The 19,388-nt window shown below is 44.5% G+C and overlaps 1 protein-coding gene across 1 annotated transcript in view; it reads right to left on the bottom strand.

Moving 5' to 3' along the window:
• The window catches only part of OPN5 (opsin 5), a 455,021-nt gene that overhangs the window by 39,129 nt on the left and 396,504 nt on the right, over positions 1-19,388 (bottom strand). The gene's annotated exons all lie outside the window — the stretch shown is intronic.

Raw genomic sequence — 19,388 nt, 5'->3', positions numbered from 1 at the left:
CTGCATTTGATTTATTGGTTGAGACATATGTCCATACAACACTGTCATTTATTCATTAATACGCTATAAATTGTACACAGCAGTAACCTTAAAAGTGACCGCGACAGGGAAACGTACCATCTTGCATTCAGACCAATTTGTATCAAGTGAAAGGTATCCCTTCCTGTAACATACAAAATGATTTTTTGGATCGTCACAACACAAACAAGATTTGACAATATGAGCCTGAAATTCAGACAATTATTCGTATCTGTTGTGCTTATGTTACATGTTAATATAGAAGTACACAGTAAAAGGTGTTTATTTTATATGCAACTTCGTAACACCTATGTGCCATCTTTCTTATGATAGTCAAATTCTGTTGGCCTGAAATGCATTTTCTTTCGAAGTTCTTGCATTAGATTGAATACTTGAATTTTATGTGCATGTTGGGATTGTTCTTTTTCCCGTTTCTGTTGCAGGTGGAAGAGTCATCCTTGTTAGTTAAAATAATATCTTAGTTTTAAGAGTTAAGCATGGAGAGAAGCGGATACACTGAGCGTTGATACTGATAGTGGAGTACTTTCTCATCGGAGAGAGCCTGGGAATCAAGGCAACCACGGCCCGTGCAGATAAGAGCTGGGTTGGGTTCGGGGGATTCGACAGATGACCACGAGGGAAAATAAAATATATAAATAATTTTTCCTCATCACCCAGCCACACCACTCTTACTTGCACAGGCAGCATCTGACTCAAGGTCATCTCACCAGGCACGGCAGCATCGCTGCCCACTGGAAAAGTACCTATACCAACACAGCATCCCTCCTCGACAACCTCCACAACATAGGACTCTGACAGATCGTGACTGAGCCAACACACTCCGCAGGACACACCCTTGATCCCAACTTCACTACAGGAACCTCTGCTACCTACAACCATGCCACGGAACTCCCATGGACAGATGACCGATGCATCTATTTCACCTATAACACACACACCCTCGCCAGACCCCAACTCCAACCATCACATAGATACTGGACAAGAATAACCAACCATCAGCTCACCTGAGCCCTCCCGATCGCCGCCCCACCATCGTAAGCAACAATGACTGAAATCCCACAGCACGCACCTTCCACAACTGGATCACCGACTGTGCCGCCACCATAGCCCTCTTCAAAAAGATCAACAACACCCACACAAAGAAAGCCAGTTGGTTCACCCCCAAACTCCGGGAAAGACGCACCTGTAGCTGCATCAAGAAAATCTGGAGAAACACCAAATCCCCAGAAGCCCAAAGCAACTTCAGAGCTGCCACCACAGCACACCATCAACTCATCAGAAACACCAGAAAGAAGCCTATCCAAAGACAGGATCTCCTAACAAGCACACAACAGCAAGACACTCTTCAGCATTATCAAGAAGTTTGCCCAACCCAACAGTGAAACTACGGACATCCCACCCTCACAGGACCTATGCGACGGACTCAACACCTACTTTCACTACAAAATCAGGACCATCTACAACAGTTTCAACGAGGACAACCCACACGCAGAACCCCCCCTCATAAACCCCGATAGATACCCTGGAAACTATCAAGTCCATACACTCCGGCGACCCCACGGACCCTTGCCCCATCACATCTTCAACAGAGCTGCAGACACCATCGCCCCCAAGCTCTGCCTCACCATCAACTGCTCACTAGCTGCCGCCACCTTCACCGATGACTGGAAACACGCCCAGATCCACCCCCTCCTCAAGAAACCCTTGGCAGACCCCACCGACCTCAAAAACTTCAGGCCCATCTCCCTGCTTCCATTTCCTGTGAAAGTCATTGAAAAAGCAGTCAACAAACAACTCGCCACGTTTTAGAAGACCACAACATCTTCGACATCTCCCAATCCGGATTCAGGTCTAACCACAGCACCGATACAGCCCTCCTGGCCGCAACAGATGACATCCGTTCCCTACTGGACAAGGGAGAGATGGCGGTACTCGTCCTATTAGACCTCTTGGCGGCTTTCGACACAGCCTCACATCACACCCTGATAAGAAGACTCCACGAAGCCGGCATCAGAGACAAGGCCCTCGACTGGATCCAATCCTTCCTCTCGGGTGGAACGCAACAAGTGAGACTCACCCCCTTCCTTTTAGATCCCACACTCACCACCTGCAGAGTGCCCCAGGGATCCTCCCTCAGCCCCACGCTGTTTAATGTCTACATGGCCCGCTAACCACCGTCGTCAGAAGCTACGGTATAAACATCATCTCCAACGAACCCGACAAGGCCAGACACAACTTCCACAAAGGCATTAAAGCAGTTACCAACTGGATGAGAGACAGCTGCCTTCAACTCAACACAGACAAGACAGAAGTACTCATCATGGGCCCTCAACCCAATGCATGGAGGAACTCCTGGTGGCCTCCAACCCTCGTAAACCGGCCCATCCCCGCCAAACAAGCACCCAACCTCGGAATCATCCTGGAACCCGACCTCAGCATGAACCCTCGGATCAACTCAATCACCTCAACCTGCTTCTGCAATCTCTGCCTCCTACGCAAGACCTTCAAATGAATCCCCCTCGAACATAGAAGGACAGTCTCACACGCCCTCATCACCAGCAGACTGTACTACGGCAACGCACTCTACACCGAAACCAACAAAAACTCACCCACAAATTGCAAAACATCTAGAATGCTGCCACCAGACTGATCCTCGACCTACCCCAACACTGCCACATTTCCCAACACCTACGTACACTGCACTGGCTCCCCATAGAGAAAAGGAACACTTTCAAGATCCTCACCCAAGCACACAAAGCCCACCACAACACCGGGCCATCTACCTGAACCAGCGACTAAACCTTCACGTACCCCACTGGGTCCTATGCTCAGCCCAGCTCTTTCTCACAGAAGTAACCCACATCAAGAAAACCAGAAGAGAAGGATGCTCCTTCTCCTACCTTGGAGCCACCGTCTGGAACGCCCTACCCATCCGCATCGGACAAACCACCTCCCTCGACAGCTTCACGAAGGACCTGAAGACTTGGCTTTTTTAATCCACCTCACTGGCACACGCTACACTCCCCCTCCTTGAGACCCTAACGGCTGAGTAGCTGCGCTTTATAAACTTTGATTGATTGATTGATTGATATAAGGAGGTGGCCTGACTGGATGGCATGACTCGAGAAGGATCCTGGGATACTACCTGTACTATTGATGTATCATAGCTAGAGAAAGTGCCTGGGAAATTTCTGGCTTGCCTTGAGAGAAAGAATATCTTAGAGTGAGATCTGTCATAGTAGCTTTATGCTGCTTGACCAAACTAATGTGGGGAGACTTCTTAGGAAGGCCTCACACGCTGACACCTTAACTGATAATGCGGTGGAAAATGCTATGCAGGGATGTCACGTTAGTGCTAGTATAGGGACAGATTAATGCTTTATTTCCACAAACTTTCAATGAAGGGGAACCTATACGTTTGCTCTGTAATCTTTTGTATTCTGATTCTCAAACTAATCATCTTCTGCATGTTGCACCACCTTAATTTCATTCGCAGATTTGGCTTTGTATTAGTTCCAATGAATTTCTACACACTCATCTTGAGGTGTCTGTATGTCCAGTTATTTTTGGCTTTGTAATAAGTCAACTAAACTTATTTGGTACTCTGTGACCCTTAAGAGACTATGGGCCATATGTAGGTCGGTCGGTAACGGCCGAAAATCGGTATTTTTGGCTGTTACCGACCGGTATACAAGAATTGGCATGTAGGGGCACAATTTTACAGAATCGGTAACTTTACCGATTCGGTAAAGTTACAGATTCTGTAAAATACCGAATCGGTATTTTTACCGATTCGGTAAATCTCAGATGTAGGTGGGACTCTTCTGAGTCCCAAAGGCCCTACAAAATTGGTATTTTACCACACAATCCTATTCTAGAAATCGCTAAATTGCGATTAATTGCATTTAAGGAATCTCAATTTGAGATTCCTTAAATACAATTCAAGAACCATTTTTAAATTGCGAATTCGCAATCTGGGGCCGCTATTTACCGCGAAGTCTAACTATGTGGTAAATAGCAAAAACTTTGAAAAATGCACTGAAGTGCATTTTTCAAAGTTTCATCTTGCGCACACACATGCCCTAAGGGCATGTGTGTGCGCAACATATGGGGGTGTAACAGGGTGTCCTTTGGACACCCCTGCACCCTTGAAATCGCAATCTCAATTTGCGAATCGCTAATTGCGATTAGCAAATTGAGATGATCTTCCCATTCACTCCTATGGGCCGCCAGGCAATTTGCAAGTCGCAATTAAGGAATTATTAGAAATCGCTATTTTTTAAGTGATTTCTTGCTGAATAGCAGTTTGCTATCCCTTAATAGCGAATCGGTATTTTTCGCTATTAAGGAATCGCTATTAAGGAATCTCAAAATGTGTTCTTGATGAATCTGGGGGTTTGTGTGAATGGGACGTGTGGGAATAGTGTGGTAAACCTTGTGTACAGGGGTGGACTATTACGATTTGGGTGACCAGCACAGGTTGAGGATCGCTGTGTGTGAATGTTCTTGGATGATTGAAATCTAGTGATCTTGAAGAAGGCAGACAATTACGGAGTTGTGATTCTGTGAGTGAACATGGACTGAGAAATTGTGAAGGAGGGTGAGCTGATGTGGGCAGCGAAGGTTATGACAGAGCGTGCCGCGCTGCAATAGGTTGGTTAGTGTAACACCGCACTGGGATTGGTACGGAGTCATCAGGAAGTTGTGACTGTAAACAGTTTGTCTATCAAGGGGACATTTTTATCCAATCATGTGATGTTTTGGGGTGTTGTAGGATTTGTTCAAGGGAGAGCATGGAGATGTTACTCCATTGGTTCAAGAAGCTCTGCCTGAGAATACTCCAGAAGATTATATATATGAATCAATCCTGTTTTGATTCTTCCTTTTTGATCATAGGTTACGCTTCCCTATGGAACAGACAGATTAAGAACAGTTTCTGTCCTTGTATCCTTTTTTGTTGTATCATGTACACTTATTAGGCAGCAGCATCATAGGTCCTGATGATAGGCTTGCCTACGTATAGGTTTATGGCTGAAACATGTTGACCATTACTCTTTATCTCACTGTTGCGGTTTAAATCCATACCGCTGGTGCACTGTTTTTTATCCTGGCAGGAGTATCTAAATAAAGTATCATTTTTACTTCACGATCCTCAAATTTTTTGTTTCTTTGCGCTACACCCTCATTCACACAGCTGTCTCTTCGTATGTGGATTTAGAATATCCTACCAGCTATTAAAAACATCCCTGAGCTCCTCTCTGTCAGAGAGGGGGTTGTAGTCCCCAGAGGAACTAGGTTTTTCCTCTGAGAGGAGAATCCCATATGATGAAGCATGTCACCTTTCGTGAGTGGGGGATTTCGTCTTAAAAAGGAAAGTGCCTCCAGTTACTTCTGTGGTGCATAGTCTATGGTTCTGTATTATTTATGTTCTTTTCTAAAACTATCTAGTAGTGGTTCACCACACTCTCTGATTTTTGCAATAGACCCAAGGATTTCGTACTCTTTATTAAGTGTTGGGGATTAAATCCTGTGTGGTTTTGGCATTTCCACCTTATGGTTCATTTCAATGGGAGGTGTTGTATCAGTTGAAAGGAGTGATGTCTGAGCTGTGGCCTCTGGCTAGACCAACACAGTTTGCGGCATTAGATGTGTGGAAATATGAAAAAGGCAATGAAGGATTATCAGGTGCACGATGGGACGCACAAATTAAAAGATGGCGATTAGAAACAATTGAGGGTGCCAGGTTGTACCGGATGCTGGTGAGGGAGGGAAATGTTCAGGATCAGAACGGAGGTGAAAATGAAAATGATGGGTGTGATGCAGATGACAGTTTGTTGGATAGGTTATTATAGGATCGTCCTCCCCCTTACAACCCACATTTAGAGGAAGGAAGGCGAGAACTGGTGAATGCAGGGAATACGGAAAGTGTGTCAACATCCCAGAAAGGCTCTAGTGCAGGGATAGTGGGAAGGATATCAATGGGAGTAGGAGGAACAGGAATATCTGTTTTGGGAAGTGCATAGTCAAGAGGGGTCAATGCTCCTTCACAGTTTCCAGAAGCCCTTACTGTACCAGTCATCATCAAACCTGTAGTCTCTGTGCATGACTAGAAATCAGTGGGAAACCCTAGTCAGCAACAGTCAGGGTTGGAGGAGAGAACCAGGTTAGGAGGGAATGGGATCAAGAATGGAAACAGTCCATCTCTGGTGCCCGTAGAATCTAGTACCCCCTTGCTGGTGTGTGGGGATCCTTCGAGAACATGTATTGGTTTAAGTACTGGACGCTCAGTATCCTTAGTGAACGCAAATTAAAATTTAAGGACGTTGGAACCTTCAGTGAGGGGACCAATAGGGATAACACCAGAAGCAAATGCAGGTCAGGGAACCTTTGGAAGTCAGCATGTCCTAGAGACTTCAAATTTGGAGAACTGGCTGAGAAATGGAAATAGTGATAGGAAAGGACAAATTAGCACGCTGAGTCAGGGCAAAATGAAGGCTGCGGTAAAGGCAAAGTTGTTGGATGTTGTGAGGTTGAAGGGTGAGGTGAATTAAATAATAAGTGGGAACTTACACTTGGAGAGGATAGAGACCTATGAGCAAGACCAGTTATTTTTTGTGGCAAAGGATGTCGCCCGCAAGGCGAGACATGCACATCAGAAATTGTCAGATCTGGCTCAAAAATATAATTTAGATCTCTCCTAAATGAAGATGCAGCTGTGAAACCATAGGTTGAACTACAGTGAGCAGGAATTGGAAGAGAAGAGAGTAACAGGCTTGAAAACACACATTTGAGAGCTGATTATTGGGATACACGCTTGGAGTATGCTTGACAAATCGGAGGAAAGGTGGTTTAAGAAAAAGAGCCATAGGAAGGTGACAAGGGAAACGCCACCTCAAGGAGGGGTAAAATCAGGAGTTGAGGCTTATCCACTGTGAGAGGTGCCTTGTGGAGGGTATATCAAGAAAGGGAATGCCAGGACTCGAATTCAGATCACTACAGCTTGTTTATTCAGCTGATGTGTGCCTTCTATAAGTAACTTCAAGAAGGTATTTAATGCAAACATTTCACTTTTTGAATATTTCAGTACATATTTACATTTTATGCAACTTCAGAGGATTAAGCATTTCTTTTTGCTGAGGAAATAATAAATACAATGTTCCAAACATTACGAAATTTACGAACAAAACAAATAGCAAAGCATTCAAATGAGGTTACAATTTCAATCACTATTAGAATACAAAACTAACGTTAAATAATATACACCTAGACTGGTTTGAATCTGTTTGTGTGCTAATGATGATTGTTACATAAAGCGGGCACATTGGGCAACCTGACTTTGATTATATCGCCCTATGTTTGTGTGTCAACCCCTAACATTTGGGTTGCTTCAACTTTCGAACAGCCGTGTAGCCGACGCGTTTCCAAACCCTTCTTTTTTTCAGTGGGGTTCTTCTTCAGGGCTGAGCTGTATGCCTACGGTGTAAAATTGGGGGACATTTAGTATCTCCTGTTCTCAAAACTATTTGACTGTCTTTATTGAAAGGAGTGAAACCTTCAAAGGATTTTTACCTTTTTTGACGTTGTTGTGGACTGTAATTTTCAAAAACGGGGCATCAAGTTATCCATATTTTTTCACCATTACCTAAGTGAGATTAAAGAATGGTGGGTTTTTGAGTTTCCAAATTTCTAACACTTATTAACACATGTTCCAACCGTTTTCACGCTGCGCTGTCACTTACTTCTTATGTCAGTTCCTAATCACTCGTGGAGGTGGAAAAACCGTTTGTGGAAACCTAATTATGGTTCCGCGGTGTTGGCGTTCTGTTTAAATATAAATAAGAAATAGGATTTACTATCTAATCGTTGCAGTGAATGCTTCAATGTTATATGCGCACTGTTTCCCTGCCGTGCTTACTTATGTTTAGACGCCACAGATGGATCCCGGCACTGCTGCACTTTCTGTCGGTCAAAGCGTTTTCCTTGACACAGTTGCCTGTTCTGAAAACTGAAGTTGAAAGTACCGACCGTTACTCGACACTCATTTGTTTTTAATTTTTAATTTTTGGTATTGCGGTTAGGACCGCGTATCGGTTTGTTCGTTTGTGAATGTCTTACCTCCGTCTGGTGAGGCAGTGCTTAACGCTCCGAGAGGCCGCGTGACGCTCACTCCTACCGCTGCTGCAGAAATCAGATTTCCAACACGAGGCGGAACTCAGTTTCCTGCTATTATATGGTGCTAGGCATTGTGGGACTTGTAGTGTTCCCCATCGTGCCGTGTAGGCATTTGCTTTGCCTATTACAATTGATTAAGCTAAGGGAGAATGATATAGTGATTAGCGCAAAGGATGACATATCTCAATAAATGTGTTTATTGGTAAAAGGTGGGTGAACAGAGGACTCAATAGCTTGATCTTTGCAGTTCAGATATTTCATTCAATCCGTCCATCACACAATTAAACCTAAGAATTAGGTATGCTTCTTTTTTAAGCAGCATGGTATCAATATTTCCTCCCCTGGAAGGGGCTTTCATGGCTTGTAACACTGTCCATTTAAAATCTGACTCAGTGTGTTGGTGTTCCACAAAGTGCTGTACCATGGGTGCGGACAGCACTTTGTGTCTGATCCTGGACCTATGTTGGGCCAATCGTTGATTCACTTTTTGGGTGGTTTTCCCAATGTACAACTTGGGACAAGGGCGCATAATTGCATATATTACGTTGTGTGTTTTGCAGTTTGAGAATCCTTTGTGTGTCCATTTTATTGTGTTAAATTGGAATTCCTCCCCTTCGATTGTGCTGGGGCAGGAGGCACACGTGCCGCATTTGTGGTGACCTGTTATGGATGGTAGTTTCCACAGTGTACGTAGATCCGTTTTGGCTTGGCTGACCCCTAGGTCAGCTCTCACGACGTATTGTGAGATGCTTCTGTTTTTCTTTAAAGCGAACAGTGGCTTCTCCATTGGAACCTCCGAGTTCGATATCAGATGCCAATTCTTTAGAATAATGGACTTAAATTTGTTTGTGTACGGCCCGAATGTCGTGACACAAACTGGTCTGTCAAGAGGTTTAGTATCTTTTTTTCTCAATAATTCTTCACGTGGAGTATGCCATGCCCGTGTAGTTGAATGTTTTAGTAGTTTCCGTGGGTAACCTCTTTGTTCGAGTTGATCACTGAGAATTTGAGAATGGGTTATGAAATCTTCCTTCCTTCCTTGAGCAGTTGCGTCGGATTCTCAACATTTGTCCGTATGGCAAATTTGTTTTCAAGCTTTTTGGGTGGTAGCTTGCAAAATGCAATATTGTGTTTTTATCAGTATTTTTACGATGTAGAGTAGTTGTCAGTTGGTTTTGATGGGGAACAACCACCACATCTAAAAAGGTAAGAGATGCAGATCTGGGATCTCATCTCAGAGGCAGAACCTGACTTATGTTTCTTCACCGAAACTTGGCTAAAGCCCCACACTGCACCTACTATTACTTTGGGAATACCGGAGGGATATAAAATTATCTGCCAGGATAGACCCATAAAAAAGGGAGGTGGCCTAGCCATTGTGCACAAGGATAGCATTATGGTCTCCATTCTCGAGCAATATTGCTCTGCAAAGATTGAGATGTTGGTTTTTAAAATCTGTACCTCGCCAAAATGTTTTGTGAACGGTGCTCTGGTCTATCGGCCTCCCGGACCCATGAACAATTTTTCCAATATGTTATTGGAATTATTGGCCCCCCATGTTAATGGAGATAAAGACTTCTTACTATTGGGTGATTTTAATATACATGCAGAGTTAAAGGAGGAAAAAGAAACCCAGGATTTTTTAAATGATCTTTTTTCATTGGGATTCCTGCTCCGCAATACAGGACCTACCCATAGGGCCGGACATACTCTGGACCTCATCTTGTCCAGGTTTCCTGGAATTGAGTGCTCTGCCCCTATCGTAAATGTATGGACTGACCATTTTACGATAGAATTCTCTATTCCTGAGATAGGACCTACTCCTAAAAGATCCACTCAGATTCCTATGAAACGGAGACAATGACACAAGATAACTAACGAATCTTTGAGGGATGCCTTCTCTATTCAAGATCATGTCACAACGAACGATATCGATGTGGCGCTAGAAAATTATGAAAAGGCAGTAACCATTGCCATTGAGTATATAGCTCCAATGAAAACCTTTAAGACCCGCCCGACGAAAAATCAGGAGGTGTGGTTCTCAGAGGACTTAAGGTCCATGAAACGGAGGACTAGGAAACTAGAGAAAATCTGGCGTACATCCCATTTGGAGTCAGATAAAGGGGAGTATCAGACGGCGCTAAAATCATATCATAAAGCTATTCGAACAGCCCGTAAACAACATATCACCTCACAATTGGAGGCGGTAGGAAATGCGCCGAGGACACTCTACCAGATACTGAACTCCTTCCTGAAGCCGGCAGCATGTGAGAGTGTTGACACTTCATCTCAACAACTTTGTGACGATACTGCCTGCTTCCTCACAAACAAGATTGAAACCATCTATGAAAAGATTCATGTCTCCATAGCATCCATTGGACATGTTATCTTTCCCACTGTGGTCCCAGCGAGTAAAAAGGTCCTCGCCCCCACCTTCACTAATTTTCCTAACATCACTGTGGCTGAAGTGGAGGGACTTATTACAACTATAAAAAGTGGGAGTCCCATGGATCAGCTTCCACCGAGAGTGATGATCTCAGTGAGGAGCATATTGGCACCAGAAATCCAAAGTTTGATCAACCTCTCTTTGGATACAGGCTGTGTCCCTTTAGAGTGGAAGAGAGCCCAAGTGCGACCCATCCGCAAGAATACCGCCACTGCGTGGCCTGACATGACCAATTTGAGACCCATTTCCCTCTTACCATTCTTGGGAAAGCTCATAGAAAAGCATGTCAACAAGCACTTGTCTAATCACCTGGAACACACTGTTGCACTAGATCCATCTCAGTCGGGCTTTAGACCAAAATACAGCACGGAAACAGCATTGCTGTCAATTACCGATGATCTACGCATGCTCCAGGACAAAGGAACATCAGCTGTCCTGGTGCTGCTGGATCTATCGGCAGCTTTTGATACCATCTCACATGAAATTTTGGTCGAGCGCCTGACTGAGACTGGACTAGGGGGCATGGCACTGGCTTGGCTAAAGAGCTTTCTTCTGGATCGAACCCAATGTGTCACCATGGGAGACTTTCGATCCAAGGAGACCAGGATTACTAAGGGGGTGCCACAGGGCTCTTGTTTGAGCCCTACATTATTTAACATCTATGTGGCCCCCCTGGCGAATATCCTGAGAGCCTTTGGTTTTTGCCCAGTGTCATATGCTGACGATACTCAGCTGCTCTTTCCCTTTGACCATCTAACTCCAGAGGTATTACATTCTTTCTCTGAGGGGATGAGAGCAGTTTCCCAATGGATGTCTTTGAACAAGTTGCAGTGCAACGTTTCAAAGACAGAGGTTATGCTCTTTGGTGAGGCTAAAATCTGCTGGGCTCCTGACTGGTGGCCTCTAGATCTAGGCCCAGTCCCTGAGCCTAAGCAGATAGTCAAGACCCTAGGGGTCCGTCTGGAACAAGAACTCAGCCTGAAGCAGCATGTTACCAACATTGTGGGGTCCTGTTTTCGAACTATAGGACTACTGCGCAGAGTTTTTCCACTGCTTCCAGACACTATTAGAAAGACCCTGGTCCAGGCGCTGGTTATCAGTCGTCTCGACTATTGTAATGGCCTCTTGCTGTCAGCTAATGAGGAGGATCTGGACAGGTTGCAGGTTGTGCAGAACACTGCAGCTAGGCTGGTGGTAAATGCTCCTCCCAGAACACCATCAAAACCACTTCTTTCCAGGCTTCATTGGCTCTCCATCCGTCAGAGAGTCACCTTTAAGATCTGTTGTACGGTACATAAAGGTCTTCATGGTTTGGGTCCCTCTTATCTCGCAGACAAGTTTGTGCCGTATGTCCCTTCCCGTGCTCTACGGTCCAGTGATCAATTGCTTCTTATGATTCCTAGGATCAAGCGGGCAAGGCAAGGGGGTAAGGCTCTGTCGGTAAGGGGACCGAAGATTTGGAATGGCCTCCCCCTCCAGCTTAGGCAGCTTGAAAATCATCTGGCCTTCAGGAAAAAGCTGAAGACGTTTCTGTTCCAGGTCTAACTATACAGTCTCAGAATTGGATTGCAGTTATGTAACTTGTTCTCCTGTAGGTTCGGCAGTCATAAAGCGCGGAGATACTCCCCTGGGAGCCTATTCTAGCGCTCTACAAACACGCAAAATAAAATACATAAATAAATGTTCTACTGTGTGTCATCGTAAACTTTATGTCTGGGTGTCTGGTGTTCAACCAGTGGTGGAATTCGGTCAGCATTTCTTCAGACCCTTTCCATTGGCACCAGATATCATCGATGTAACGATACCATGTTGTTATGTTTTGTTGGAATGGGTTATTGTGGTAAATGAAGCACTCCTCATACAGGGACATGAAGAGAACCGCCATTACCGGGGCGTAAGGACACCCCATGGCGGTCCCCTTCACCTGCACATAGAACGCGTCCATGAACCGAAAGTAGTTTCTTTTCAGAGCTATTCTGGCTAAGTCAATAATGAAGTCTGTGGGGACTCTTTGTGGTCGTGGTCGTGTGTCTAAATAATACTCCATTGCTTCCAGTCCCTCCTCCTGAGGGATCTGGGTGTATAGAGATGTGACATCAAAGGATACCAACAGCTCTTGCATACCATCAAATGGGACTCCTTCTACCTTATTGATAAAGTCCGTGGTGTCTTTGAGATGTGATTTTACTTCGGACAGAAAGGGTTTTATGAACACATCCACATACTTGGCCAGTGGTTCTAATAATGAATCACACCCGGAGACTATGGGTCTTCCGGGTGGTTCAGTTATGCTCTTATGAATTTTCGGTAGAAAATAAATAACTGGAATACGTGGGCTCTTTTTGTTAAGATATTGGAACTCTTTCGGTCCTAGTATCCCCTTGTCACGACCCTCTGTGAGTTTCGTCTGGATCTCAATTTGTATTTGTAAAGTAGGATCTTCTTTGACTTCTCTATACCAGTCAGTGTTCTTAATTTGACTATTAGCTTCAGCTATGTATTTATCTCTAGACCAGACCACCAGTGCGCCCCCCTTGTCAGCGGGTTTTAACACTATGGAATCATCAGAGCGTAGATTGTTCAAGGCTATTGTTGATCTCTACTGATGTTCCTTTTCAAAAAAACTTTTTGTTTGTTTAGCTGTGTGATGGAGGACAGAACGGTCTGTTCAAAAGCTATTATTTCCTTTGGAATTGTGTACGTTGGGGGAACAAATGTAGATTTGTTGGACAAGTTAGAGGGTTCTAATACTCTTGTATCTTCTTTGTTATGGAAAAATGCCCTGAGTCTTAATTTGCGACAAAACTCTAGCGCTTCTATTTTCAAATGTGGAGGGTATATGCATGTTCCTTGGAGTAGGGGTTATCCAGCCGTGTTCACAAATGATTTTCCTAGATTGAGGGAGAAGCCTGTGGAATGATACAAGGAAGATGATCGCTTTGTAAAGATCTCGAAGGTGTTGTGGATAGATAAGAGCAAGTTGTTTGACACTGTGATTCCCAGTGACTTATGGTCCACTTGTAAAATTGCTATTGATTGGCCTTCTGCTGAACCATAGAGGGATCCTATAACTCATGGCCCTTCACCCTTGGTTATTAAAACATTTGAAAAAGTGATGACATGGTTACGGACCAAAATAGCCCCACAAGATATCGATTGGGTTAAATTAGATCAAACAACCCACAAACCTAAATAATCAGTACATGCTTATTACAAACAGCTTTTGCAAGCCTTCAAGCAATACAGTGGGTTAGATACTCTAGACCACAGCTTTCCAAACTCTTCCTGTTGGTGACACACTTTTTAGACAATCTTCATCTTGAGACACAATAATGCGAGTGAGCGCAGCGCACGTGGCCGAACGACCCAAGGGGGGTTCGGGGCGTTTTCGCTCCGATCCAATTTTGACAAAATAGTGGGCAAATTATGCATTTTCAAGCAAATTTGAGAAAGCAGGAAGGATAATAAAGCAATTGTGAACCTGTTATAACAAAGACAGTGAGCTGCAAAACTGGGTGCAAGCAAGGTTAGGTTTGTGCCAGAAACAAAAATATAATCATGCACACATTGACACCTGCCCCAGTGATTTATAACACAAAAAGGGGGGTGCACGCACTGCCAACCGTTCCAAACATGCACAAAGTTTGCATGCTGCCTTGCTGACTATGAGTTATACAAAAATCTGTTTAGGAAGGGGGAATTGTGAGCAGTAAAACAATCATGCCACTTATCAGGCTTAGAACTTGGAACACAAGACTTGTTAAAACGGAGGTAGAAGTACATGAAGCAATATAATATCAGCCCTGGGGCTATGATGTCCTTTCTTTTACTAACAGATGGGATCTCAGAACAAGCGTTTTGGAACACAAACCTTTTACCACTCAGTTCTGATACTAATTTGGACTAATTCAGTGATTCAGGGATACAAAAACATAATAGGTATCTGCTGTAATGCCAACTAAACCTAATATCAGAGCAATCCCCAGAAGGGCCAACTAACCCCTGGCATTCGAGAATCCACATCCTTTGGCTTCCCAAGACCCTTCATCTCAGCCTGTGCAACAACTCTGACAAGAATAAAAGGACCAGTGGTCATACCCACAACCATTGTTCATGTATAATAACGTGCATGCTGCTGATCTATTCCGGAACTGGTGGCCTCTTGGCACCTGCGCCCCTTTGAATCGCCACAATAACAAAAACCTTTAACATGAAAAAGTCAATCTTAGATAACATGTTTCACCTGTAGCCCATTTCAAATATTTTCATGCATACCGTACCACAAAAGTAGGTACCTGGGGTATGTAAACGTGTCTCTCATACCCCACTCATACTCTGCTTACAGTGGTGGAGTATGTAAATGTCTCCCATACCTACCCCTCGTACTCTGCTACAAACTTGCAAAAATATACAGACAAAGGATGACTGACACATGTTCAAAAACAAACATACAATCACATGCATAAAAATATGTGACATTTCCAGACTCGAGCACACGTTCTCTAACACACAGACACACACTCACACACACAGAGATGACCCAAAGAAGCGAATACCTTACGAACCACTCTTTCGGTGTGTCGAAACTGCCCTCATTTTCAAACATTTCCACTTTAATAGATATATAATTCACTAATGGGGGGCCACTTTTATTTGATGCCAGGACTATTTTCTGTGACAGTCCGACCTGGCTGTTGTGTGTGCCTGGAGCTGCACCGCTATGTGGATAGAAAACATTTGGCCAACTTCGTTGGGGGCCTTTCTCATCCTTTTTCTAAAATTAGAAGGCACAGTCCTGAATACTTTGAGCAAACAGGAGAAAGCTAAGTTTTAAATGCTTTTTATTTGCTTTACCCTTACTGCATATGAAGAAAGGTTAGTGACACTACTAATTACATTTGACAATCCGTGTAACACTGCTAGCGAGAGTACAAAGGTGAATTTCAGCAAACACTAGTAAACTGATCGAAATGCTCAGTCAAGAGTGGTCTTGTCTTTGCTATGTGCCGTTAAGATGTTACTTCTCACTCCCTACCTTTGTGGGATAATCAAGCATTTTTTAAGGCATGTCTTACTTTATTTTTTAATTATCTCTCAATCAGGTAGATTGCTGTTATAGGAATAAAAATGAATACCTTCATGTTACAACTACACATGTTTTAATGAACTTGTGGTTAAGCTGCTTGTACTCCTTTATTCATGTAGCATAGTGCTTGGGGAAAGTAATGTCTTCTTATGTTGTTTATAAACATCTGTTAGCAGTAGTAAACATATTAGATTAAAAACACAGCACCCTCTTTGACTGCGCACTTGCTTCAGACTAGAAACATAACAACTGCATTTCAGCCGTGCAATCATTCATGTTATGCTATGTTCCTGCCTACAAATTACATTTAACAAACTATGCAAGACCGTTCATCAGATCACAGGAATGGATTTAATTGGAAATATTTACATAAGGAGGTTGTTGAAAGTTATGATTCGATGTACTCCCCACCATTTGGGAAGTAATTTAAACATCAGTTTTGCAGCATTGTATTGGAATACAGTAAAAGTTTTAAAAAGGTTGTGACTTTCATTTCAGATTTAGTCACATCTTGTGTCATCTCAGTTTTGGAAAACTCCTCTTTTATCTTCTATGCCAGCCTATTGGTGAAAAGTGTAATCTTTCTGCACAACGTCACTTTGAAAATAGTTTTCATACACTGAGAAAGTTCAGTTTGTAACAATCTGTGTTGTTTAAATTTGTTTGAATTGCATTTATATAGCACTTACGGTCACCACTGAATTGTAAAAAACAAGCACCTTTAACAGTTTCAAGACTGTGTTATCCCCGTGTCATTATTCCATGTTACTAACAAGATTGAATGACATTATGTTGCAGGCTCAAGATGTGGTGACAAGTTAAAGCCGGAATAGTCAAAGGCAAAAAAAACACATCAATGTCAGAATTTAAACCTCTGCTTCTATTGCAACTTTAATGTATGCACAATTCACACAGCTCACCTATTGTATTTAAATCACAATTTGAGACAGCATCAAATTTAAAATAAACAAGATATTATTTTTTTTACTGACCCTTTATTGGCCTGCAGCTGAGCCCTTAAGCGGGAGGGATATCGAGGGCACGGGCATCGATCTCACTGAAGGAGCTCTGACATTGTACACACGAGTTCTGTGATCTCTATGCCACCGCTACGTCGCGTTCATCCAAAACACCCTTTAAAGTTCAGGTTCAGTAATTTGTATAGCGCACTACTCACCCAGAGGGTCTCAAGGCGCTTGAGTGAGGGCGGGTGCATTATTTATCGAATAGCCAGGTTTTTAGCTGCTTTCTGAAGGAGAGGTGGTTCTGAGTGAGGCGGAGGTGAGTGGGGAGAGAATTCCAGGTTTTGGCCGCTAAGTAGGAGAAAGATCTTCGTCCCATGGTGGATCTATTGATGCGCGGGATTGTGGCGAGGGCTTGATTGGATGAACGTAGTTGGCGGGTGGGTGTGTAGAAAGATAGTCGTTTGTTGAGGCATTCGGGTCCTAGGTCGTAGAGGACTTGTGTGTGTGGGTGAGGAGACGGAACGTTATTCTCTTGTTGACGGGAAGCCAGTGGAGATCTTTCAGATGACCGGAAATGTGAGCTTGACAGGGAATGTCCAGTATGAGTCTGGCTGAGGCGTTTTTGATGCGTTGGATTTTTTTCTGTAGTTTGGCTGCGGTTCCGGCGTAGAGGGTGTTTCCATATTCTAGTCGGCTAGTGACTAGTGCGTGGGTGACTGTCTTTCTTGTTTCGGTGGGGATCCAGCGGAAGACTTTTTTGAGCATGCGTAGGATGTTTAAGCATGATGATGAGACGGCGTTGACTTGTCTGGTCATCGATAGGGAGGAGTCTAGGATGAAGCCTAGGTTACGTGCGTGATCTGTAGGTATGGGTGCTGTGCCCAGAGCCGGTGGCCACCATGAATCGTCCCATGCAGAGGGGGATGAACCTAGGATGAGGACTTCCGTTTTGTCCGAGTTTAGTTTTAAACAACTGTTCTTCATCCATTCGGCTACTTCTTTCATTCCTTCGTGTAGATTGGTTTTGGCGGTGTTAGGATCTTTGGTGAGGGAGAGGATCAGCTGGGTGTTGTCAGCGTAGGAGATGATGTTGAGGTTGTGTTGTCACGCGATGGATGCGAGAGGACTCATTTACACATTGAAGAGGGTGGGACTGAGTGATGATCCTTGTGGTACGCCGCAGATGACTTCGGTTGCCTCTGATTTGAATGGGGGGAGGCGGACTCTCTGGGTTCTTCCGGCGAGGAACGAGATGATCCAGTCCAACGCTTTTCCTTGTATTCCGATGTTGCTGAGGCGTTGTATGAGGGTGTTATGACACACTGTGTCGAAGGCGGCGGAGAGGTCAAGTAGGATGAGGGCAACTGTTTCTCCGTTGTCCAGTAGCGTTCGGATGTCATCTGTGCAGCGATGAGGGCGGTTTCGGTGCTGTGTTTGGCTCGGAAGCTGGACTGTGAGGGGTCAAGTGAATTGTTGGATTCAAGGAAGGCGGCGAGCTGACTATTGACGGCTTTCTCGATGACTTTGGCCGGGAAGGGGAGGAGTGAGATTGGGCAGTAGTTCTTAAGTTCAGAGGGGTCCGCTGTGGGTTTCTTCAGAAGGGCGCTGAGTTCGGCATGTTTCCAGCTTCCTGGGAAGGTAGCGGAGTTGAAGGAGCAGTTGATGACATCGCAAAGATGGGGTGCGATGATGGAGTCTGCTTTGTTGAAAATATGGTGGGGGCATGGGTCGGTTGGCGATCCTGAGTGGATGGAGTTCATCAGGCGGATGGTGTCTTCAGTCGTGATTGGGTTCCAGGCGCACAGGTTGTGAGAGTGCTGTTTTGGTTCGGAGGTGGGTGGAGTGGGTTGTTCTTCGGACAGGTTTCCAAAGCTGTTATGAATGTCGGCGATTTTGTTGTGGAAGAAAGAGGATAGGGAGTCGCAGAGGTCTTGGGAGGGAGTGATGTCGTTGGTGCCGGCGGTGGGGTTGGTAAATTCTCTGACGATGTTGAATAATTCTTTGCTGTTGTGGGTGTTGTTGTCGAGTCGATCCTTGAATGCTGATTTCTTGGTGGATCGGATCAGTTGGTGGTGTTTGCGGGGACATCCTTGAAGGCGGTCAGGTTGTTAGTGGTTGGGTTTTTTCTCCAGGTTTTCTCGAGGGTACGACATAACTTCTTGGATTTCTTAAGGTCAGCGTTGAACCAAGGGGCCTTTTTGCTACCTTGTTTGATCTGGTGGTTTTTCAAGGGTGCTAATTTGTCAGCGCTGTGGGTGATCCATTGTGTGAGATTGGTGGCAGCTTGGTTGGGGTCCGATGATATGGCGGGGGGTTTTGGTTAAGCGATGTGAAGTGTTGGTCGGTGGTGATCTTGTTCCAGTTTCTTCGAGGAATAGGTTGTGGTGGGATGTGGTTTGTGGTCTTTTTGTAGCTGAAGTGAACGCAGCTGTGGTCCGTCCAATGGAGAGCCGTGGTGTGATTGAAGGAGATGTGTTTGCTGGAGGTGAAGATAGGGTCGAGCGTGTGTCCGGCAAGGTGGGTGGGGGTGTCAACAAGTTGTTTGAGTCCGAGATTGGCCAGGTTGTCCAGAAGGGTGGTGGTGTTGTTGTCGTTATTCTTTTCCAGGTGGAAGTTGAGGTCTCCCAGTAAAATGTAGTTCTCAGAGGTAAGGGCATGTGGGCTGATGAAGTCAGTGATG

Source organism: Lissotriton vulgaris, chromosome 6 (assembly GCF_964263255.1).
Source record: "Lissotriton vulgaris chromosome 6, aLisVul1.2, whole genome shotgun sequence".
Taxonomy (NCBI): Eukaryota; Metazoa; Chordata; class Amphibia; order Caudata; family Salamandridae; genus Lissotriton; species Lissotriton vulgaris.
This window is presented reverse-complemented; position numbering and strand designations above follow the sequence as displayed.